The sequence below is a fragment of the Bombina bombina genome, chromosome 4, assembly GCF_027579735.1.
Source record: "Bombina bombina isolate aBomBom1 chromosome 4, aBomBom1.pri, whole genome shotgun sequence".
NCBI lineage: Eukaryota > Metazoa > Chordata > Amphibia > Anura > Bombinatoridae > Bombina > Bombina bombina.
Genome location: NC_069502.1, coordinates 318,335,534 through 318,362,113, shown reverse-complemented (window position 1 = coordinate 318,362,113; position 26,580 = coordinate 318,335,534).

Genomic DNA, 26,580 nt, shown 5'->3' with positions numbered 1-26,580 from the left:
CTTCCCTGAATCTGAAATCTCACCCTCAGATAGCAACTCCCTTGCTGCGGCTTCGGAACATTGTGAGGGTATATCGGACATAGCTACTAAAGCGTCAGAAAGCTCTGTATTTGTTCTAGCCCCAGAGATGTCTCGCTTTCTTTGTAACCCTGGCAGTTTGGACAATACCTCTGTGAGGGTATTAGTCATAAATGCCTCCATGTCTTGTAAGGTAAACGCATTGGACGCGCTAGATGTACTTAGCGTCACTTGAGCGGGAGTTATAGGTTCTGACACGTGGGGAGAGCTAGATGGAATAACCTCCCTTTTGTCAGTCTGAGAAACCTCTGGTGATAAATCTTTAAATGCCATAATATGGTCTTTATAATTTATAGAAATTTCAGTACATTTGGTAGACATTCTAAGAGGGGGTTCCACAATGGCTTCTATACATATTGAACAAGGAGTTTCCTCTATGTCAGACATGTTTAACAGACTAGTAATGAGACCAGCAAGCTTGGAAAACACTTTAATAAATGTGAAACAGCAATTAAACAAAAATGGTACTGTGCCTTTTAGAGAAAAAAACTATCACATAAACTGCAAAACAGTGTTTTAAAAGTAGTAAACTCTTCAAAATTTTTACAGTGTGTATAAGGGACTAAAGCAACATTGCACCCACTTGCAAATGGATGATTAACCCTTTAGGCCCCAAACCGGATTTGAAAAACGTTAAAAAACGTTAATAAACAGTTAAACACCTTGCCACAGCTCTGCCGTGGCTCCTACCTGCCCTCAAATATGATTTAGGGAAGAAATAAGCCCTCTATAGTGGTCCTCAGATGCCAGAGGACTCCTTTAGGGAAGCTGGATGTCTCAGTCTGAATAAGAACTGCGCATCTAGAGCGCGAAAATAGGCCCCTCCCACCATGCACTTGATGTCAGAGGGCCTTAAGAAAATACTCCTAGGAGTATCTGACTAGCCATGTGGAAACTAAGCCCCAAAAAAAACGATTTATCACCCTCAGAGAAAAAACGTTCTTTCTATATAACATGTAAACGTTTTGTCACTAAGAAATATGAGTATTAACATGAATATTACCCTTTTTTGTAAGCATGATCCCAGTCGTTGTTAAATCACTGCATCAGGCTTACCTCAATTATACAAGGCTCTGTCAGCATTTTCTAGATCTTTTCATCTCTCTAGAAATAAATATACTGAACATATCTCAAAGCAGGTAAACTGCAAACCGTTCCCCCAACTGAAGTCTTTCCCATACTATTCAGTTATGCGTGAGAACAGCAATGGACCTTAGTTACAAACCACTAAGATCATCAACCTCCAGGCAGCTTCTTCTTCTAATTTCTGCCTGGGAGTAAAACAGTACGACGCCGGTACCGTTTAAAAATAACAAACTCTTGATTGAAGGTAAAAACTACACTAAATCACCACATATCTCTTATACTTCCTATGTTGTCGAGAGTTGCAAAAGAATGAGTGGGAGTGGCAGTTGGGGGAGGAGCTATATAGACAGCTCTGCTGTGGGTGTCCTCTTGCAACTTCCTGTTGGGAAGGAGAATATCCCACAAGTAATGGATGAACCCGTGGACTGGATACACCTTAAAAGAGAAATGGGGATATTTGTAAGTATTTATACCGATAATATAATGATAGGAATCATTAAGCTATATTTGATTCCTTGAATATCATAAAAACTAAATATGAATTATTTTGTTAAAGTACACAAACTTTACCATAAGCAATTATATATTGAGGAGCAAAGCTAGTCAATAGCTACATATTAATACTGATTAATAATATATATGTGTATGTGTACCTGGATATAATTAAAAAAACACATGATCAGATGTATGCCTACATAATATAGCACAACCACTTGTGATTTTATATGCAATACAACAATGGTGAATGTCTCCCAATAATTGTTCTGACAACGCATAAACACACACACACATGTGCACAAACACAAATATAGACAAACACATACACATGCACACAAATATACACATGAGCATATACATACACATGCACACAAACACACACACATGTACACAAACATAAATATAGGCAAGCACATACACATGCACACAAATATACACATGAGCATATACATACACATGCACACAAACACACACACATGTACACAAACATAAATATAGGCAAGCACATACACATGCACACAAATACACACATGTGCATACACATGCACACAAATACACACACATATGTACACAAATACACATGCACAGACATGAACACATACAAACACGCACAAACACATACACATGCACACAAACACACAAATAGACAAGCACATACACATGCACACAAATACACACACATGTACACAAACATACATATAGACAAGCACATAAACATGCACACAAATACACACACACATATACACATGCAGAAACATATACACATGCATACAAATATATACAACCGCACGTACACAAGTACACACATGCATATACCAATACACACAAACACACACAAATACACACATGAAAAAACATATACATATGCACAGGAATACACACATGCACGTACACAAATGCACACAAATACACGTTTGTGCATGTTTGTACAGGGAGTGCAGAATTATTAGGCAAATTAGTATTTTGACCACATCATCCTCTTTATGCATGTTGTCTTACTCCAAGCTGTATAGGCTCGAAAGCCTACTACCAATTAAGCATATTAGGTGATGTGCATCTCTGTAATGAGAAGGGCTGTGGTCTAATGACATCAACACCCTATATCAGGTGTGCATAATTATTAGGCAACTTCCTTTCCTTTGGCAAAATGGGTCAAAAGAAGGACTTGACAGGCTCAGAAAAGTCAAAAATAGTGAGATATCTTGCAGAGGGATGCAGCACTCTTAAAATTGCAAAGCTTCTGAAGCGTGATCATCGAACAATCAAGCGTTTCATTCAAAATAGTCAACAGGGTCGCAAGAAGCGTGTGGAAAAACCAAGGCGCAAAATAACTGCCCATGAACTGAGAAAACACAATTTATGCTTACCTGATAAATTTATTTCTCTTGTGGTGTATCCAGTCCACGGATCATCCATTACTTGTGGGATATTCTCATTCCCAACAGGAAGTTGCAAGAGGACACCCACAGCAGAGCTGTAATATAGCTCCTCCCCTAACTGTCATAGCCAGTCATTCGACCAAAAACAAGCCGAGAAAGGAGGAACCATAGGGTGCAGTGGTTACTGTAGTTTAAATTTAAAAATTACCTGCCTTAAAATGACAGGGCAGGCCGTGGACTGGATACACCACAAGAGAAATAAATTTATCAGGTAAGCATAAATTGTGTTTTCTCTTGTAAGGTGTATCCAGTCCACGGATCATCCATTACTTGTGGGATACCAATACCAAAGCTAAAGTACACGGATGAAGGGAGGGACAAGGCAGGTACTTAAATGGAAGGAACCACTGCCTGTAAAACCTTTCTCCCAAATATAGCCTCCGAAGAAGCAAAAGTATCAAATTTGTAAAATTTTGAAAAAGTATGAAGCGGAGACCAAGTCGCCGCCTTGCAAATCTGTTCAACAGAAGCCTCATTTTTAAAGGCCCAAGTGGAAAGCCACAGCTCTAGTGGAATGAGCTGTAATCCTTTCAGGAGGCTGCTGTCCAGCAGTCTCATAGGCTAAGCGGATTATGCTTCTTAGCCAAAAAGAAAGAGAGGTTGCCGAAGCCTTTTGACCTCTCCTCTGTCCAGAGTAGACAACAAACAAAGCAGATGTTTGACGAAAATCTTTAGTAGCTTGTAAGTAAAACTTTAAAGCACGGACCACGTCCAGATTGTGTAATAGACGTTCCTTCTTCGAAGAAGGATTAGGACACAAGGATGGAACAACAATCTCTTGATTGATATTCTTGTTAGATACCACCTTAGGTAAGAACCCAGGTTTGGTACGCAGGACTACCTTATCCGTATGAAAAACCAGATAAGGAGAATCACATTATAAGGCAGATAGCTCAGAGACTCTATGAGCCGAGGAAATAGCTACCAAAAACAGAACTTTCCAAGATAAAAGTTTGATATCTATGGAATGAAGAGGTTCAAACGTAACTCCTTGAAGAACCTTAAGAACCAAATTTAAGCTCCATGGTGGAGCAACAGGTTTAAACACAGGCTTGATTCTAACTAAAGCCTGACAAAATGCCTGAACGTCTGGAACATCTGCCAGACGCTTGTGCAAAAGAATAGACAGACCAGAAATCTGTCCCTTTAAGGAACTAGCTGACAATCCTTTTTCCAAACCTTCTTGGAGAAAAGATAATATCCTGGGAATCCTGACCTTACTCCATGAGTAACCCTTGGATTCACACCAATAAAGATATTTACGCCATATCCTATGTTAAATTTTCCTGGTGACAGGCTTTCGTGCCTGTATTAAGGTATCAATAACTGACTCGGAGAAGCCACGCTTTGATAAAATCAAGCGTTCAATCTCCAGGCAGTCAGCCTCAGAGAAATTAGATTTGGATGGTTGAAAGGACCCTGAAGTAGAAGGTCCTGTCTCAGAGGCAGAGACCATGGTGGAAAGGAAGACATGTCCACTAGATCTGCATACCAGGTCCTGCGTGGCCACGCAGGTGCTATCAGAATCACTGATGCTCTCTCCTGCTTGATCTTGGCAATCAGTCGAGGGAGCAGAGGAAACGGTGGAAACACATAAGCCAGGTTGAAAGACCAGGGCGCTGCTAGAGCATCTATCAGTGTTGCCTTGGGATCCCTGGACCTGGATCCGTAACACGGAAGCTTGGCGTTCTGGCGAGATGCCATGAGATCCAGTTCTGGTTTGCCCCAACGATGAATCAGTTGTGCAAAAACCTCCGGATGGAGTTCCCACTCTCCCGGATGAAAAGTCTGACGACTTAGAAAATCCGCCTCCCAGTTCTCTACACCTGGGATATGGATAGCTGATAGGTGGCAAGAGTGAATCTCTGCCCAGTGAATTATTTTTGAAACTTCTAACATCGCTAGGGAACTTCTTCCCTTCATGGTTGATGTAAGCTACAGACGTGATGTTATCCGACTGAAATCTGATGTACCTCAGAGTTGCTAACTGAGGCCAAGCCTGAAGAGCATTGAATATCGCTCTTAGTTCCAGAATATTTATTGGAAGGAGAGACTCCTCCTGAGTCCACGATCCCTGAGCCTTCAGGGAATTCCAGACTGCACCCCAACCTAGAAGGCTGGCATCTGTTGTTACAATTGTCCAATCTGGCCTGCGAAAGGTCATACCTTTGGACAGATGGACCCGAGATAGCTACCAGAGAAGAAAATCCCTGGTCTCTTGGTCCAGAATCAGTTGAGGGGACAAATCTGTGTAATCCCCGTTCCCCTGACTGAGCATGCATAGTTGCAGCGGTCTGAGATGTAAGCGTGCAAACGGCACTATGTCCATTGCAGCTACCATTAAGCCGATTACTTCCATACACTGAGCCACCGAAGGGCGCGGAATGGAATGAAGAACCCGGCAGGAATTTAGAAGCTTTGATAACCTGGACTCCGTCAGGTAAATTTTCATTTCTACAGAATCTATCAGAGTCCCTAGAAAGGAAACTCTTGTGAGTGGGGATAGAGAACTCTTTTCCTCGTTCACTTTCCACCCATGCGACCTCAGAAATGCCAGTACTACGTCCGTATGAGACTTGGCAATTTGGAAGTTTGACGCCTGTATCAGGATGTCGTCTAAATAAGGGGCTACTGCTATGCCCCGCGGCCTTAGGACCGCCAGAAGCGACCCTAGAACCTTTGTAAAGATTTTTGGGGCTGTAGCTAATCCAAAGGGAAGAGCTACAAACTGGTAATGCCTGTCTAGAAAGGCAAACCTGAGAAACCGATGATGATCTTTGTGTATCGGAATGTGAAGATAAGCATCCTTTAGATCCACTGTAGTCATATATTGACCCTCCTGGATCATTGGTAGGATGGTACGAATAGTTTCCATCTTGAATGATGGAACTTTGAGGAATTTGTTTAAGATCTTTAGATCCAAAATTGGTCTGAAGGTTCCCTCTTTTTTGGGAACCACAGACAGATTTGAGTAAAAACCCTGTCCCTGTTCCTCCTTTGGAACTGGATGGATCACTCCCATAACTAGGAGGTCTCGTACACAGTGTAAGAATGCCTCTCTCTTTATCTGGTTTGCAGATAATTGTGAAAGGTGAAATCTCCCTTTTGGGGGGGAAACTTTGAAGTCCAGGAGATATCCCTGGGATATAATTTCCAACGCCCAGGGATCCCGTCAGGATCCTCCTAGCTGACAGCCTAATTTTCTTTGACATTATACTGTTTCTTTAAATTTCAATTATCTTTTCCAGCCAGCCTATAAATCTCCCAGTATCCTTTACTTCATTGCTTGGTATTGGATTTTTCCTCATCTAGCTACTGAACAACACGCAGTTGTTACTAACCTAAAGCTATTTTGATCTTTGTCTATTTTGATTGCTGTCAAGTTCAAGTTTATTATCCTCACTTGCCTGCATACCTCAACCAGGCTCCGCTATTAGCACTAAGCGTAGCTACTCTCCTACGTTGTTTTCCGGATCTCTTTCTCAGCCAGCAGTACAGGGATTCCTCCGCGGTGACGTCACACGCCAACTTCACGGTACTCACCAGCTCCTCACTGCTTCTACCGCTCCGGATTTTTACACACAGGTCAGTCACTTGCCTTCCTGACTACCGAAGCAAACTTTGTAGAATACTCTAGCTTCACTGTTTTGATAATTATCGCTGTACCACCAACGACTTGTGTGTATATACTAGTGACATTCCATTCTCTCTAGTCTGCCTTATGAAAAGTTGTTACTCGCAATACCGGTTTATAATTCATTTACTGCCTTTATATTTTTTCCCTATTTTTTTCTTGCATATTAAGTTTCTCATATTGGTTGGCGGAATAGTTCCCTGCTGCACATATTTCCCACTGTGATACAAGATGCAGGAATAGAGTTCTATTTTCCAGTATTCCAATTACAATAAATGCTATTTGTTAATGGGGTTTGCAAATCACCTTTTAGGTGATATATTTGCTCATCCCACACATCCTAGCTACAAACCTTAAACTATAAAAATCTCAGCAGCTGAGATTCACATTATTTTTAACACTTATTTCTTTAGTGTTCTAGTTCGCCTGACAGAATACCAAGCCTTTAACAAAATGAATCCAGCTGAGATGACTACACTTCTACAGACTCTAACTCAAAGAGTAGATTCCTTGACTGAAGGGTTAAATACACTTAGAGCTGAAAACACTGCACTCAAAGCTTACATTAAGGATTATATTGAGACAAAGTTACATACTCCTGAACCACAAGTCAGTTTACCTGAAAAATTCTATGGTGATAGGGCACACTATAGGGACTTTAAGAATGCATGCTTACTTTTATTTACATTGAAAACCCAATCTTACCCCACTGACAGGATCAGAGTCTTAACAACCATATCTTTCCTAAGGGGGGAACCACGTAGTTGGGCAAACAGTTTTTTTGAATCTAATGACACCATATTAGACTCTTTGGAGAATTTTTTCTCTGCAATGGGACAATTGTACGAAGACCCATTCAAGCAACAAACCGCAGAAACTGCCCTTAGGGCACTTAAACAAAAAAAAAGAATGGTGGAAGATTACATAGCAGACTTTAAGAGGTGGACAAAAGACTCTGAGTGGAACAACTTATCCTTAAGGAATCAGTTCCGCCTGGGTCTTTCAGACGCGGTTAAGGATGAATTGTCCCGAACTGATATGCCCCCCACTCTAGAGGGTTTGATAAATCTAAGCATCACAATAGATAGATGCTTACGAGAAAGACAACATGAACGATCATATCCTGATTCTTACACAAAGAAAACCACTAGTGTTACACCCTCTATCTCCTCTGCAAAGTCCCACTCTGAGCCAATGGATATTGGGTTCCTAAAAGCCCCTTTAACCGCACAAGAAAAGACTAGAAGGAGAGAAAATAATCTCTGTCTCTACTGTGCGTCAGATGAGCATACAGTAAAAGAATGCCCAGTTCTCCAAAAATCTAACAGGGGTAAGTCCCTATTATTTTCCTCTTGTTGCAATACATATGATAGTAGAAGTGCCTATTGTAAACTTTCACTTCTTTTCCAGTGGGATCTCCATCGTCTCCACGTCCCCGCAATTATTGACTCAGGAGCTACTGCCTGCTATATTGATAAAGAATATACACTTAGAAATAAAATTCCACTTATGCAGAAAAAGTCTCCTGTTTTATTAAGAGGAATTGATGGTAACCCTATCTCATCAGGTCCAGTAGCTTATCAAACTATTCCTCTCTTAGTTAGTTCCACAGATCATCATAGAGAATACCTTACATTTGATGTAATCTCCTCCCCTGTTTCTCCGGTTATACTTGGTTTAAATTGGTTAACCTTACATAATCCCACTATCTCCTGGGACACTCTCTCTGTAACTTTTGACTCAAAATTCTGTTCAACAACTTGTTTCCCTATCAGTATTATACACACTTCCACCACTGACTTAGATTTCCAGTTACCTGATGAGTATAAGGATTTTGCTGATGTTTTCTCCAAAACTGAATCTGAAACTCTTCCACCTCACAGGAAATACGACTGCCCCATAGAGCTAGTCCCTGGAGCACAGATTCCTTATGGCCACATTTTCCCTCTATCTAAACCTGAACTTACACACCTTAAAACTTATTTAGAGGATAATTTAAGGAAAGGTTACATACGGCCCTCTACCTCACCAGCTGGTGCCGGTATGTTTTTTGTAAAAAATAAAGACGGCAGTTTACGCCCCATAGTTGACTACCGACAGCTTAATAAGGTGACAGTAAAAAATCGCTACCCCTTACCGCTTATCCCAGAATTAATAGAGAGATTGGAAGGGGCTAAATTTTTTACAAAATTAGATCTAAGGGGAGCGTACAATCTAATCCGAGTAAGAAGTGGTGATGAGTGGCTGACGGCTTTTCGTACTCGCTACGGCCTGTACGAATATACCGTGATGCCGTTCGGGCTATGTAACGCCCCGGCCACTTTCCAACACCTAATAAATGACTTATTCAGAGATTTCCTTGACGTTTTCTTAGTCATTTATTTGGATGACATTCTGATCTACTCAAAAACTTTCACCCAGCACATATCACATGTCAGACAGGTACTTTCTAGATTAAGAACTAACTACCTATACGCAAAACCTGAGAAATGCATATTTAATTCTAATAAAATAACCTTCTTAGGCTACGAAATAAGTCCTATGGGTATACGTATGGAGGAAGGTAAAATTCAGGCAATTATTGATTGGCCTGTCCCCAAATGCAGAAAAGAGGTTCAGAGTTTTCTCGGTTTCGCGAACTTTTATCGCAAATTTATTAAAAACTTCTCTAACATTGTTAAACCCTTAACAAATCTGACTAAACAAAATGTACCTTTCCATTGGGATCAGCTTACTCAAAAGGTTTTTGAAGATCTAAAAAACAGGTTCACAACAGCTCCTATCCTCAAATTTCCTAATCCTGAATTACCTTTTGTTCTCGAGGTAGACGCTTCTGATGTCGCCGTGGGAGCCGTGCTCTCTCAACGCCAAGGTTTAGATCAACCTCTCCATCCAGTGGCCTTCTATTCTCACGGTTTGTCCCCCCCTGAACAAAATTATCCTATTGGGGATAAAGAGCTTTTGGCCATCAAGATGGCACTTGAACACTGGCGACATCTCTTGGAGGGTACCAAGATACCAACTTTAATTTATACAGACCACCGTAATCTGCAATATCTCAAATCCACAAAGACTCTGTCGGCCAGACAAGTACGATGGAACCTTTTTTTTTCTAGATTCAATTATCAGATTGTTTATCGTCCCTCAAACAAAAATCATAAGGCAGATGCACTATCAAGGCTTCCAATGTATGTCCGTTCAAAGTCCTCGGTAGAAAGCATTATACCTCCTGAAAATTTCATCTAATTTGTTATTGACTCCGAATCTTACCTAAAGGGAGAACAACTAAATGATACAAACAAACCTTTACATCTACTACAGAAAAGAAGTAACGGTCTCTACTATTTTCAGGACAAATTGTACATTCCACCCACTCTACGTCAGATGGTTCTTGAATCCTCACATGACTCTCTACTCGCAGGTCACCCTGGTGTTAGGAAAACCCAAGAACTTATAGGGAGGAATTACTGGTGGCCGGCTATGTCGCGAGATGTGAGGACCCATATACTCTCCTGTAGAAAATGTACCATATCGAAGAGGTCAAAACATTCTCCATATGGCTTATTAATTCCTCTTCCTACACCCAGTAGGCCTTGGCTAGATATCGCCGTTGATTTTATCGTTGATTTACCTAAATCAATGAATAACACAACCATCCTGGTTATTGTTGACCTATTTAGCAAAATGTGTCATTTCGTTCCATATCACAAACTTCCGACAGCATCTGAAACCATCCAACTTCTCATCTCTAACGTCTTTAAATATCACGGAATACCTGATAGCATCACCAGTGACAGAGGAACTCAATTCTCTAGTAAATTGTGGTCTGAGTTTTGTAAAACCTTTGGAATAAATAAAAGATTAAGCACCGCATACCATCCCCAGTCAAATGGCCAAACTGAAAGATCAAACCAGTGGCTAGAACAATTCCTCAGAACATATTGCTCATCTCAACCTCAAAATTGGTCCACTCATCTATCGTACGCTGAGTTCTGTTTTAACAATACCGTTCACTCCACTACAAAAGAAACCCCCTTTTTCGTGAATTATGGGTTCCATCCAAGGTTTCAAATTCTACCTAATCTTCAGTCTCCCTCATTGTCTGTTTCAGAACTAGCTGATATGATTTCTTCTAATTTCACTACCATAAAGGCCAGTATCGATGAGGCTAAAAGAACTCAAAAGCATTATTATGATAGGAAAAGGACTCCGTCACCGGTCTATTCTGTAGGTGACTTGGTGTGGTTATCCACGAAGAACCTCAACATGAACACCCCTTCTAAAAAACTCTCGCCTCTGTTCATAGGGCCTTATCCTATATCTCACATCGTTAACCGGAATGCTGTTCGTCTCCAACTTCCAGATTCCTTCAAGATTCATTCTACTTTCCACGTTTCGCTGATAAAACCCTACAGAGCTCTCAGGGATTCTCTTCCTTCTTCTTTGGCTGTCCCGTTGGTGGTGGATCCAAACACCGAATATGAAGTACACTCCATCCTGGACTCTAGACTTTCCCGTGGAATCCTCCAATATTTGGTCCGATGGAAGGGCTATTCTCCAGAGGATGACTCCTGGGAGCCTGCCTGCAACATATCTGCTCCCAGACTTGTTGCCTTATTCCATCGTAGGAACCCAGATCGCCCTCGACCTTGAGCCCCGGGGTTGCTCCTTGAAGGGGGGGTCCTGTCAGGATCCTCCTAGCTGACAGCCTAATTTTCTTTGACATTATACTGTTTCTTTAAATTTCAATTATCTTTTCCAGCCAGCCTATAAATCTCCCAGTATCCTTTACTTCATTGCTTGGTATTGGATTTTTCCTCATCTAGCTACTGAACAACACGCAGTTGTTACTAACCTAAAGCTATTTTGATCAAGTTTATTATCCTCACTTGCCTGCATACCTCAACCAGGCTCCGCTATTAGCACTAAGCGTAGCTACTCTCCTACGTTGTTTTCCGGATCTCTTTCTCAGCCAGCAGTACAGGGATTCCTCCGCGGTGACGTCACACGCCAACTTCACGGTACTCACCAGCTCCTCACTGCTTCTACCGCTCCGGATTTTTACACACAGGTCAGTCACTTGCCTTCCTGACTACCGAAGCAAACTTTGTAGAATACTCTAGCTTCACTGTTTTGATAATTATCGCTGTACCACCAACAACTTGTGTGTATATACTAGTGACATTCCAATCTCTCTAGTCTGCCTTATGAAAAGTTGTTACTCGCAATACCGGTTTATAATTCATTTACTGCCTTTATATTTTTTCCCTATTTTTTTCTTGCATATTAAGTTTCTCATATTGGTTGGCGGAATAGTTCCCTGCTGCACATATTTCCCACTGTGATACAAGATGCAGGAATAGAGTTCTATTTTCCAGTATTCCAATTACAATAAATGCTATTTGTTAATGGGGTTTGCAAATCACCTTTTAGGTGATTTATTTGCTCATCCCACACATCCTAGCTACAAACCTTAAATTATAAAAATCTCAGCAGCTGAGATTCACATTATTTTTAACACTTATTTCTTTAGTGTTCTAGTTCGCCTGACAGATCCTGAACATCTCTTGCCCACGCCTGGGCGAAGAGTGAAAGTCTGCCCCCTACTAGATCCGTTACCGGATAGGGGGCAGTTCCTTCATGCTGTCTTAGAGGCAGCAGCAGGCTTTTTGGCCTGCTTACTTTTTTTCCAGGTCTGGATTGGTCTCCAGACCGTCTTGGATTGAGCAAAAGTTCCCTCTTGTTTAGCATTAGAGGAAGTTGATGCCGCACCTGCCTTGAAGTTTCAAAAGGCACGAAAATTAGACTGTTTGGCCCTAGATTTGGACCTGTCCTGAGGAAGGGCATGACCTTTTCCTCCAGTGATATCAGCAATAATCTCCTTCAAACCAGGCCCGAATAGGGTCTGCCCCTTGAAGGGAATGTTAAGTAGCTTAGATTTTGAAGTCACTTCAGCTGACCATGATCTAAGCCATAGCGATCTGCGCGCCTGTATAGCAAAACCAGAATTCTTAGCCGTTAGTTTAGTCAAATGAAGTATGTCATCCAATGGAGTCGCTACCTGTAAAGCCTCTTCCAGAGACTCAAACCAGTACGCCGCAGCAGCAGTGACAGGGGCCATGCATGCAAGGGGCTGTAGGATAAAACCTTGTTGAATAAATATTTTCTTAAGGTAACCTCTAATTTTTTATCCATTGGATCTAAAAAAAAAAAAAAAAAAAAAAAAAAAGCACAACTGTCCTCGACAGGGATAGTAGTACGCTTTACTAGAGTAGAAACTGCTCCCTCCACCTTAGGGACTGTCTGCCATAAGTCCCGTGTGGTGGCATCTATTGGAAACATTTTTCTAAAAATAGGAGGGGAAGAGAACGGCACACCTGGTCTATCCCATTCCTTATTAAAAATTTCTGTAAACCTTTTAGGTATTTGGAAAAACATCAGTACACACCGGCACTGCAAAGTATTTATCCAGTCTACACAATTTCTCTGGCACTGCAATGGTAACACAGTCATTCAGAGCAGCTAAAACCTCCCTAAGCAACACACGGAGGTGTTCAAGCTTAAATTTAAATGTAGAAATATTAGAATCAGGTATCTTTCCTGAGTCATTAACATCACCCACTGACTGAAGCTCTCTTTTCTCAGCTTCTGCATATTGTGAGGCAGCATCAGACATGGTTCTTAAAGCGTCAGTATGCTCTGCATTTTGTCTCACCCCAGAGCTATCTCGCTTACCTTTAAGTTCAGGTAGTCTGGCTAATACCGCTGACAGTGTATTATCCATGACTGCCGCCATGTCTTGTAAAGTAAACGCTATGGGCGCCCTAGATGTACTTGGCGCCATTTGAGCGTGAGTCCCTTAAGCGGGAGTCAAAGGGTCTAACACGTGGGGAAAGTTAGTCGGGATAACTTCCCCCTTGTCAGATTCCTCTGGTGATAAAAATTTTTAAAGACAGAAAATGATCTTTATTGCATAAAATGAAATCAGTACATTTGGTACACATTTTAAGAGGGGGTTCCACCATGGCTTTTAAACATAATAAACAAGGAGTTTCTTCTATGTCAGACATGTTTATACAGACTAGCAATGAGACTAGCAAGCTTGGAAAACACTTTAAATCAAGTTAACAAGCAAATATAAAAAACGGTACTGTGCCTTTAAGAGAAACAAATTTTGTCAGAATTTGAAAAACAGTGAAAAAATGCAGTAAATCAAACAAAATTTTTACAGTGTGTATAATAGGCTAACAGAGCATTGCACCCACTTGCAAATGGATGATTAACCCCTTAGTTCAAGAAACGGATCAAAAAAACGAAATAGACGTTTTTTAACAGTCACAACCAACTGCCACAGCAAGCTGTGGCCCTACCTTCCCCAATAAACGACTTTGGAAAGCCTTTGGGCCCTTTAGAGATGTCCTATAGCATTCAGAGGGCCTTTGAGGGAAGCTGGATGTCACAGTTTGTAATTTTAACTGCACCAACTGTAACTTTTATACTACAACAGTGGAAAGCCTCAGGAAACTGTTTCTAGTTTAAATTTAAGCCAGCCATGTGGAAAAAACTAGGCCCCAATAAAGTTTTATCACCAAAGCATATATACAAACGATTAAACATGCCAGCAAACGTTTTATATTGCAATATCATAAGGGTATTACCCCTGGGAGTAAGCATGATACCAGTCGTTATTAAATCACTGTATTCAGGCTTAACTTACATTAATCTGGTATCAGCAGCATTTTCTAGTGTTTTCCATTTCTAGAAAAAATTATAACTGCACATACCTGATAGCAGAATAAACTGCACGCCATTCTCTCGCTGAAGTTTTACCTCATCTGTGTAATCCCCTCAGACATATGTGAGAACAGCAATGGATCTTAGTTACAACCTGCTAAGATCATAGAAACCTCAGGCAGATTCTTCTTCTATTTACTGCCTGAGATAAAATAGCACAACTCCGGTACTATTTAAAAATAACAAACTTTTGATTGAAGAAAATAAACTAGCTATATTTAACCACTCTCTCCTACAACGTCCTAGCTTGTTGAGAGTTGCAAGAGAATGACTGGCTATGACAGTTAGGGGAGGAGCTATATTACAGCTCTGCTGTGGGTGTCCTCTTGCAACTTCCTGTTGGGAATGAGAATATCCCACAAGTAATGGATGATCCGTGGACTGGATACACCTTACAAGAGAAAAGTCAAGCGTGCAGCTGCCAAGATGCCCCTTGCCACCAGTTTGGCCATATTTCAGAGCTGCAACATCACCGGAGTGCCCAAAAGCACAAGGTGTGCAATACTCAGAGACATGGCCAACGGTAAGAAAGGCTGAAAGACGACCACCACTGAACAAGACACACAAGCTGAAACGTCAAGACTGGGCCAAGAAATATCTCAAGACTGATTTTTCTAAGGTTTTATGGACTGATGAAATGAGAGTGAGTCTTGATGGGCCAGATGGATGGGCCCGTGGCTGGATTGGTAAAGGGCAGAGAGCTCCAGTCCGACTCAGACGCCAGCAAGTTGGAGGTGGAGTACTGGTTTGGGCTGGTATCATCAAAGATGAGCTTGTGGGGCCTTTTCGGGTTGAGGATGGAGTCAAGCTCAACTCCCAGTCCTACTGCCTGTTTCTGGAAGACACCTTCTTCAAGCAGTGGTACAGGAAGAAGTCTGCATCCTTCAAGAAAAACATGATTTTCATGCAGGACAATGCTCCATCACACGCGTCCAAGTACTCCACAGCGTGGCTGGCAAGAAAGGGTATAAAAGAAGAAAATCTAATGACATGGCCTCCTTGTTCACCTGATCTGAACCCCATTGAGAACCTGTGGTCCATCATCAAATGTGAGATTTACAAGGAGGGAAAACAGTACACCTCTCTGAACAGTGTCTGGGAGGCTGTGGTTGCTGCTGCACGCAATGTTGATGGTGAACAGATCAAAACACTGACAGAATCCATGGATGGCAGGCTTTTGAGTGTCCTTGCAAAGAAAGGTGGCTATATTGGTCACTGATTTGTTTTTGTTTTGTTTTTGAATGTCAGAAATGTATATTTGTGAATGTTGAGATGTTATATTGGTTTCACTGGTAAAAATAAATCATTGAAATGGGTATATATTTGTTTTTTGTTAAGTTGCCTAATAATTATGCACAGTAATAGTCACCTGCACACACAGATATCCCCCTAAAATAGCTATAACTAAAAACAAACTATAAACTACTTCCAAAACTATTCAGCTTTGATATTAATGAGTTTTTTGGGTTCATTGAGAACATGGTTGTTGTTCAATAATAAAATGAATCCTCAAAAATACAACTTGCCTAATAATTCTGCACTCCCTGTATTTGTGTACGTGCATGTGTGTATATATGTACATGTGTATATGTTTGTGCATGTGTTAATTTATGTGCATGGATGTATGTTTGTGCACACATGCACAGACATATACCAATGCACACTGATACACAAACATATACCCATGCATACAAATTCACACACAACACATACACATGCACACAAATACACACATGAACAAACATATATGCAAAGATATACAAACACGTACAAACACATACACACAAATTCATGCATGCACACAAATGCACACATGCACCGACATATGCCCTTGCAAAAATATACATACACGCACAAACACATACACACAAATTCACGCATAAACAAACATATACCCATGCACACAAAGACACACATGCACAGACATATGCCCATGCACAAATATACACTCATGCACAAACACATACGTTTGCACACAAATAAACAAATAAAAAATACACACATGCACACATTTACACATGCACGTACACACATGAACACAAATGCACACATGCGCAGACATATGCCCATGCACACAAATACACACATTCACAGACATATGCCCATGCACACAAAAACACACACACACAAAAACATATACATACACACAAATTCACGCATACACAAACATATACCCATGCACACAAATACACACATGCACAGACATATGCCCATCCGCACAAATACACACATGTACAGACATATACCCATGCAAACAAATACATACACAAACATATACCCATGCACACAAATACACACATACACATACATATACCCATGCACACAAATACACACATACATATACCCATGCACACAAATACACACATACACATACATATACCCATGCACACAAATACACACTTGCACAGACATATGCCCATGCACACAAATACACACATACACATACATATACCCATGCACACAAATACACACATGCACAGACATATGCCCATGCAGACATATGCCCATGCACACAAATACACACATACATATACCCATGCACACAAATACACACATGCACAGAAATATGCCCATGCACACAAATACACGCATACACAAACATATAACCATGAACACAAATACACACTCACAGACATATGCCCATGCACACAAATACACACACACACACAAACATACATTTGAACACAAATAAACAAATTAAAAATACACACATGCACACATTTATACACATGCACACAAATACACACAAGCACAGAGATATGCCCATGCACACAAATACACGCACAAACATATTCCCATGCACACAAATACACACACGCTCAAACACACACGTTTGCAGACAAATAAACATATGAAAAATACACACATGCACACATTTACAAACGCAAGTACACAAACACGCACACAGGATGAGGTCAGAGTAGAGATTAGTGCCAGTAGCAAAAGCCAGCATATTGTGATGTCGGATGGGTGAACAAAACAAGTGAGGCATCAAATAAAAAAAAAAAAAAAAAAATTACAATAACAAAAAAGCAGTGTACAAAATTGAAAGGGGTTCTGCAAAACAAAGACATTCAGCTTTAGCCAACTGGCTGCCCCGGCCCACAATCCTCAAACTGGGCCAGGGGATCAGGGCGTCCTGATATAGTGAATATGCTCTTTTTATATACCTCGTCATAATTTCAAGTTCCATAAGTACACTACTTATGCAAAGCTGCTGATTCCATAAGCCACAAATTCCCTTAGATAAAGGAATGTCTAGTGTGCACACGAGTGACTGCAATCATACTGGCTGGGCCGCCCCAGCAACTGCTACACAGGTACCCCTCACGGACAAACTCCAGTGCAGTGACTACAGGCACAGCACATGACCTGGGCCAGTAATCTGCTTGCAAACACATGACCTAGGTCAGTATTCTGCTTGCAAGCACATAACCAGGGCCAGTATTCTGCTTGCACCACAAATGCTTAAGAAAAGATAAAAGCAGACAGCGTATGCTGTCTGCATTTAACGATGTTGAGTGGGCATGATTCACTATAGAGAATCATGTCCGCTGGACATTTAATAAATCTACCCCTTTATGTCTAATATTTATGTTACTAGAAGGGCATATAGGTTCATGATGCATAGATATTAATTTTTTGCAATGAAATTAAGCACATAAGCATTTGCTTATTTAATTTAAAAAAAGCATCTTTTAAAAGTTATAAAGCACCAAAGTTTTGCTGATGACGCACATTATCAGCTGCAGATACAGTCATATCTCCCTCAAACTTACCTTCATAAAACATGTAGCCACATCAGAGTCAAGCCCATTCTAGTAGGCACATGTTGATGCTTTATAGAAAAAGCATTTATTACTAACATGAGTTCAAAAATGTTTATATAAAATATAAAGTGTTAAGCATCACTAATAAACCTGTAGTGAATATTCTTGTAATCCCTGATATTAATAAATAGTAAACTTGTAAATGATTGTGTTTAATATATAGCAGTGCTTGACAAATCTATTAAAAAACTATGAGTGAGTGGAAACATATCAGTAAATTAACCTTCTGATTGACAGATTAATATGGGGCAATCAAAGAAGTAAATCACTGCTAACACATTACCAGCAGTGTTTTAAACCTTTGATTGTCCCTAACATTGATGAAATATAGTGGGCTCACAACATGCTAGTTTGGGTGCATTTAAAAGTGAACATCTATCCTGCATTTTGATTTGTGAGTAACTTGAAGGGAATTGTTCCCATACTCGTATTGAAACAACAATAACAATCATGCCAGAAACTATTCAAAATAAGATGCAGACAGCAGCAGTGTATAAATGTCCTCTTTAAAATAAGCATGTTGTTATGCAATTAAACATATGACTAGGCTTCCTAGTATTTTAGCAGATACTCATAAATAAATATAAACAAGGAACAATAATCTGGTGTTAATCTCAATGGTTTCTTGGAGACAGAAATTAAATAGGGATATATCAGTCTAAATGTATCAGTCACTTAAACACCACTGTTCACACAAGACAGGGCCCTCCTTAAAATCTCCATCTTTAAAGTATAACCCTATTAGCAAAAACCTAAAATACAAAACTTATCACACTTTTGTTTAATAATAGTGTAACTTCAACATAACATGATTATTGAACTATGCCCAATTTTGCATTTCCTTAGGACTACTTGAGCACTGCAGAGTCGACAATAACAATTTTCATTTCCTCTTATTTGTCTGAAAAAAAGTAATTTTGTGCAATGCTCTTTCTAAACAAAAATGCCAAGTTCTTCATTTCAGTTGTATGTCTGGAAATGTACTAAGCCATTGACAAACGTTGTCTACAAAATGAAAAAAGTATTTTATAGCTAAAAGCAAAAATTCTGAGATATTTGTCACATTCAATGCATAGTTATCTTGCAAAAAATGTTAGACTATCTGTGGTGTACCAGACCCTAATCATCAATCCTAATTGATTCCTGGATAAAATAATAACTACAGCTGAGTCTACACTGATCAATGCATCAGAGAGTACAATGGTATCCATACTAGTTATGTCCCTTATCTGTAGCTGGTGGTGGTTCCCTTCAATACCATGGGGCATATGTATCAAGCTCCGAATGGAGCTTGATGCCCCGTGTTTCTGGCGAGCCTGCAGGCTCACCAGAAACAGCAGTTATGAAGCAGCGGTCACAAAGACCGCTGCTCCATAACCCTGTCCGCCTGCTCTGAGCAGGCGGACACACATTGTCGAGTACGATCGGATTGATTGACACCCCCCTGCTGGCAGCCTATTGGCCGCAAGTCTGCAGGGGGCGGCATTGCACCAGCAGCTCTTGTGAGCTGCTAGTGCAATGCTGAATACGGTGAGCGTATTGCTCGCCGTATTCAGCGAGGTCTGGCGGACCTGATCCGCAGTGTCGGATCAGGTCCGCCAGACCTTAATAACTAGAGGCCCATGTGTGTAGATGGATATGCTTATAAAAGCAATCTAATTCATAAAGGATAGAAAGAAACATATTTTCCATGCAAATATTGGAGCTCTTGGTAGGGAGGGAATTCAGTATAACAGCATAAAGAGAGTATTTTGTGCATATTCATCATGATTTTAAATGAAGTAATTGTTGTGTAATTTGGATATGAACATTTTAAATTACAAAAAATGTTAACTAGTAAAGTTGCTGAGTCATAATTATCTGAATAGTAGAGATTTCTTATCTAACATGGAAAAGTGACCTTTCTGCATAGTCTAAATAATGATTATGTAATAATAATAATATTAATAATATGAATAACAATGTCAAGTTTCAGACGGAAATTGATGAAATGCATCACATACACTATTCAATGTTTGTGAATGAGGGTTCTTAAAAAATGTTGGTCTCATCAGCGCTAATATTTTTCAATGTTTTAAAATTTGATTTTGCCTGATCTGCATATCAAACCTGTTAAAAACAAACATACTACTTTTTAATAATTTGCAGAAAAGAAAAGTTAGAGGTTTTACATACATTTTCTTATTATAATTAATATGTTCTTATATAAAATAAACATAATTTATGCTTACCCAATAAATTCATTTCTTTCATGGTAGTGAGAGTCCGTGATCCATTTCTCCTGGGAATTTCTTTTCCCTACCACTAGGAGGAGGCAAAGATTCCGAAACCCCAAGAGCTCTATAAAACCCCTCCTACCTCACAGGTACCCCAGTCTAACTTATAGCCAAGCAAATGAGTTAGAAAAAGAATAAAGAGCAAAAAATAAAAGGAGCAGGAAAAAAGATGTGCATAAGAAAAAACACAACACCAAAAAATCACAGGGTGGGGTCTCGCGAACTCTCACCAACATGAAAAAAAAAAATTATTAAGTAAGCATAAAATATGTTTTCTTTCAAACAAGTGGTGAGAATCCATGTTCCATTACTCCTGGGAACTTATACCCAAGCTGTGGAGTCCACTAGTAATGTGGCACAAAGGGCCCATTTAAAAGAACCCAAAAAGTGCTTTTTTTTAATGCACTTTAGATTTAATCCACAGGCAAAAATAAATCAAGCTGAGACCACTGTCTGCAGGACTTTCCTATCAAACACTGCCTCAGAAGAAGCAAAAACATAAAAATTATAGAATTTAGTAAACATATGCAAAGTAGATCAAGCAGCTACCTTGCAAATCTGGTTAACTGAAGCTTCACTCTTGAACACCCAAAAAGTGGCAACTGATCTTGTAGAATGAGCAGTAATCTGATTCGGTAGAGGCTGACCTGTCTCCAAGTAAGTCTTATAAATCAAAAGTCTCAACCACAAGGCCACAGATACAGCAGAAACTTTTTGTCCTTTCCTAGACCAGAAAAGTAAACAAACTAAAAGTTTGTCTGAAATCCTTAGTAGCATCAATATAATACTTCAATGCTCCAACATCCAAACCATGCAAAGATCTCTCTGAAGCATTCTTGGGATTAGGACACACAGAAGGGACAACAATTTCCCTACTGATATTGCCTGAAGAAACAACTTTAGGCTTAACATTAAGACAGCTTTATCCTGATGGAAGATCTGATAAGGAGGGTCACAAAAAAAAGCAGACAATTCCAAAACTCCTCTAGCAGAAGAGATTGCCAAAAAAAACTTCCAAGAAAGAAGATTAATATCCAATGTATGCATAGGCTCAAAAAAGGAGGAGCCTGCAAAACCTTTAAAACCAAGTTAAGACTCCAAGGAAGAGGAATTGGTTTGATCACAAGCTTAATTCATGACAAAGCCTAAATAAAACCATGAATGTCAGAAAGATTAGCAATCTTCCTATAAAACAAAACTGAAAGAGCAAAAATATGCACTATCAGAGAACTGGTAGATACGCCCTTATTCAAACCATCCTGTAAAAACTGTAAAATTATATGAATTCTTAAAGAATTGCCAGGCAAAAGCCATTATCTATTCACCAAACAATAAAAGCCTTCCAGACCTTATGATACATGTTCATAGTCACTGGCTTACAAGCCTGGGTTAAAGTGTCAATCAAAGAATCTGAGAAATCTCTATGATTAAGAAATAACCATTCAATCCCATGCCATCAAGCTTATAGATTTGAGATCTGAAGGGAAAAATGGACCTTGAGCCAGAAGGTCTAGTTGAAGCGGAAATGGCCAAGGAGGACAATTGGACATCTGAATCAGATCTGCATACCAAATGCTATGAGGCCAAACTGGATCAATTAGGATTACTGATTATTTATCTAGCATTATCTTAGAAATCACTCTGGGAAGAAGAACCAGAGGAGGAAACAGATTAGCAAGCTGAAATGACCATTGAACTACTAGAGCATCCACAAACTCTGCCTGAGAGTCCCTGGATCTCGCAAAGTACCTGGGAAGTTTGCTGTTCAAACAAGAAGCCATCCAATCTATCTCTGGGAGACTCCAAAAGAGATAGTAATACACTTATCCAAAGTAGAAATTTCCCCATCTACTTTAGGGACAGTCTCCAACAGAACAGTATTAGAGGCAGGAGAATTAAAAGAATTACCTGGTTAAGACTATTTCCTAGACACTATTTCATAAACAGAATCTACAACAACTTTTAAAATTATGGGGAGGTGAAAAGTGAGTTTAAAATCCTCCACCCAGAAATCAACTTCACCCAGCAGTGATGCAGACCTAATCCCAGCTGAGTGGCAAAAACCACAAAACGGCTCTCTTGGGATGGTCTGAATCACTGTACTAACCCTAGTTAAGCTTAAAAGATGTGTATACAGCAATGTTATGGTGTAAAGGGAGTCTGTGTAAAAGCAGACTGAAATAAAAAAGTGAGTTATTGTGAACCTCATTTGCATATTTTACCCATAATCCTTTGCTGCATTGGAAACAATGTATCCAGAGGTTTTCTGTGGGAAAAGCAAGCCTTCTGACTCGTATAGATTTGTTAAATGATCTACATGAGTTATTTTCTTTACAGATACAGAATCTGGGATAGGAAAAACCTCAGAGTTTTTAGCAACAGTCTTATAGACTTAATCAAAATGGCTTCAAGGCTTAACCATTAACACTAAAGTAAGCAAAACCTCTTTTAAAAGGAAACAAATAAGTTCAACTTTAAAAATAAAAAAAGGAGAATGAATTAGGTTCAACAACAGAAGAGAATTCCTCATCACCAGAGGAAACTTCTCCTTCTGAAGACACAACAGAATTATCCCTAGCCTCAGAATGTATAGTACTAGTAGAAGGTAAAGTCTGAACTGTCCTTTTACACTTACTTGAAGGAGGGAGAGGGCTGAAAACATTTAAGAAATGGTAGGTTTGATGAGATCTTTCACACCTGGAGAAAAATCTGTAGAGCTCCCCTGTAAGGAACAAACATAAGGAGCAGTAATTAGGTTAGTCAGCATTAGGTTGGTCAGAATGCATTAACATTTTTAAACATGAGTCACAAAAATAAGTTGGAGGAGTTACTTCACCTTTTTACAATATACACAATTAACTTTCAGCTAGATTACGAGTTGTGCGTTATGAGTGAAAAAGCATTGTTATGGCTCTTTTTCACTACCGCTGGTATTACAGGTGTTGTAGGTATAGGTGTACCGTACACCTTTTTGGCCATCACGCAACGTAAGTACCGCACTTTTTAAAAAGTCCTTTTTCAATGGGACTTCCATAGCGCCGGTATTACGAGTTTTGCCTTGGAGACCAATAAGTGAACGGTACACTCTATAACTACAAGATCCATACCGCCATCTAAAGTTAGTAGTTATGAGTTTTACGTTACAAAGCTGTAACATAAAACTCATAACTAAACTGCTTCAAAGTACACTAACACCCATAAACTACCTATTAACCCCTAAACCGAGGCCCTCCCGCATCACAAATACTAAAATAAAATTATTACCCCTAATCTGCTGCTCTGGACATCGCCGCCACTATAATAAACATATTAACCCCTAAACCGCCGCACTCCCGCATCGCAGACACTAGTTAAATATTATTAACCCCTAATCTGCTGCCCCAATGTTGTCACCATGTATATACACTTATTAACCCCTAATCTGCTGTCCCTAACATCGCCGCAACATACATTACTGTTATTAACCCCTAGTCTGCTGTTCCCAACATCGCCGCAACCTACATTACTGTTATCAACCCCTAATCTGCTGCCCCCAAAATCACCGCCACCTAACTACACTTATTAACCCCTAATCTGCTGCCCCCAATGTCGCCGCCACCTAACTACACTTATTAACCCCTAATCTGCTGCCCCCAATGTCGCCGCCACTATACTAAAGTTATTAACCCCTAAATCTAACCCTAAATCTAACCCTAACCCTAATGTAACCTAACCCTAACACCCACTAACTTTAACAGAATTAAAATAATTCCAAATAAAAATTACAATTAATACCTAAATTATTCCTGTAAAAGGTTTTATTAAGGGTTTATTGGGTGGGTTTTATTTTTAGCTTAGGGTTTGGGCAATGTAAAAGAGCTGAATGCCCTTTTAAGGGCAATGTCCATCCAAATGCCCTTTTCAGAGCAATGGGTAGCTTAGGTTTTTTTAGATAAAATTTTATGTGTGGGGGTTGGTTGTGTGGGTGGTAGGTTTTATTGTTGGGGGGAATGTTTGTATTTTTTATTTGCCAGGTAAAAGAGATGATATCTTTGGGGCAATGCCCCTCAAAAGGCCCTTTTAAAGGCTATTGTCAGTTTAGTTTAGACTAGGGGTTCTATTACTTTGGGGGGCTTTTTTATTTTGATAGGACTATTAGATTAGGAGTAATTAGTTTAAATATTTGATCATTTCTTTTTTATTTTGTGTAATTTAGTGTTTATTTTTTTTTTGTAATTTAGTTAATTGTATTTGATTAATGTAATTTATTTAATTTTAGTGTAATGTTATGTTTTACCGTTAAACGGATTAGGGTTTTTTTTTACAGATAAATTTGTATTTATTTTAACTAGGTAGTTAGTAAATAGTTAATAACTATTTAATAACTAATCTACCTAGTTAAAATAAATACAAACTTACCTGTGAAATAGAAATAAAACATAAGCTAGATACAATATAATTATTAGTTATATTGTAGCTAGCTTAGGTTTTATTTTACAGGTAAGTATTTATTTAATTTTAAATAGGAATAATTTAGGTATTAATTGTAATTTTGAATTGTAATTATTTTAATTATGTTAAATTTAGTGGGTGTTAGGGTTAGACTTAGGGTTAGGTTTAGGGTTTTATAACTTTAGTATAGTGGTGGCGACATTGGGGGCAGCAGATTAGGGGTTAATAAGTGTAGTTAGGTGGCAGCAACATTTTGGGCAGCAGATTAGGGGTTAATAACAGTAATGTAGGTTGTGGCGATGTTGGGGGACGCAGATTAGGGGTGTTTAGACTCGGGGTTTATGTTAGGGTGTTAGGTTTAAATATAAAAAAAAAATCCCCATAGACATCAATAGGGCTGCGTTATGGAGATTTACGCTCTGTGATTGCAGGTGTTAGGCTTTTTTTTAGCCGGCTCTACCCATTGTTGTCTATGGGGAAATCGTGCACGAGCACGTAACTGCAGTTCAAAGCAGCGCTGTTATTTGTGTGCGGTATGGAGCTCAATGCTACCATATCGCCCGCAAACGCCAGCTTTTTTTAAACTCGTAATACCAGCGCTATAGGGAGTGAAATACCTCAGAAAATGCTGCAGTCGTTAAATTTCCCTATAGCGTTCAAAACTCGTAATCTGGCCGATTGGTAGGAAATAGTTCAGAGAATCAGCTTCTAAGGTAGATTTAGGGACAGTTCAGAAGGCTCCATTATAGCACAAATAACTATATCCCCTTAAAAAAAACTCTTGTGGAATGGAAAATGTACCCACTGCAAAAGAAGCTTAATAACACTAACAGGATTATGGCACACTAAGATAAAACAAAATAAAGCAAGAGACATGTAGACTCCACACCGAAAGCCTGTATAGCACTCAGCAGAACAGGAGGATGCGTGCAAAAACTAAACTGTTAAACGGGTAATTAGAATGCCAAAAACCGATTGTACTAGAGGCATATAAAGGCCCAAACCCGACATGCGCAGGAAATATTTATGCCCCTGAGCAAGTGAAAACCCTGATGTGCGCAATCCCGAGGGCTTTAGTGTGCTATCCCGACACATGTAGACCCAAAGGATGACGCACGGTAAAAACATACAAACTAAACTCTGCTCACAAACATCTGAGCCGTGCAAAAAAATATTTAAAGGGGAATAAAAATTAAATATAAAGATTCAGTCCTAGGGCTTTATATATTAAAAATATGATACTTTCCTTCAGACACTCATCTACTAGTAAAGTAGATAGCCAAACCAGTACTGAAAAATATCAACAGAGATTATGGAATAGGTGTATATTGTAGATCCATAAGGGGAGGCAAAAGACAAGTCCCTGCAAACATTATGGAAGGTTTGTGACAAATCTCCTATGAGGTGAAAAAAAAGCCACAAACTATACCCCCGTATACATCTCTCTGACAAACACTGTACTCTGAGGGGAAAACAGGCTTCAATATAGACTGAATGCCCCTCTCACTGAAGAA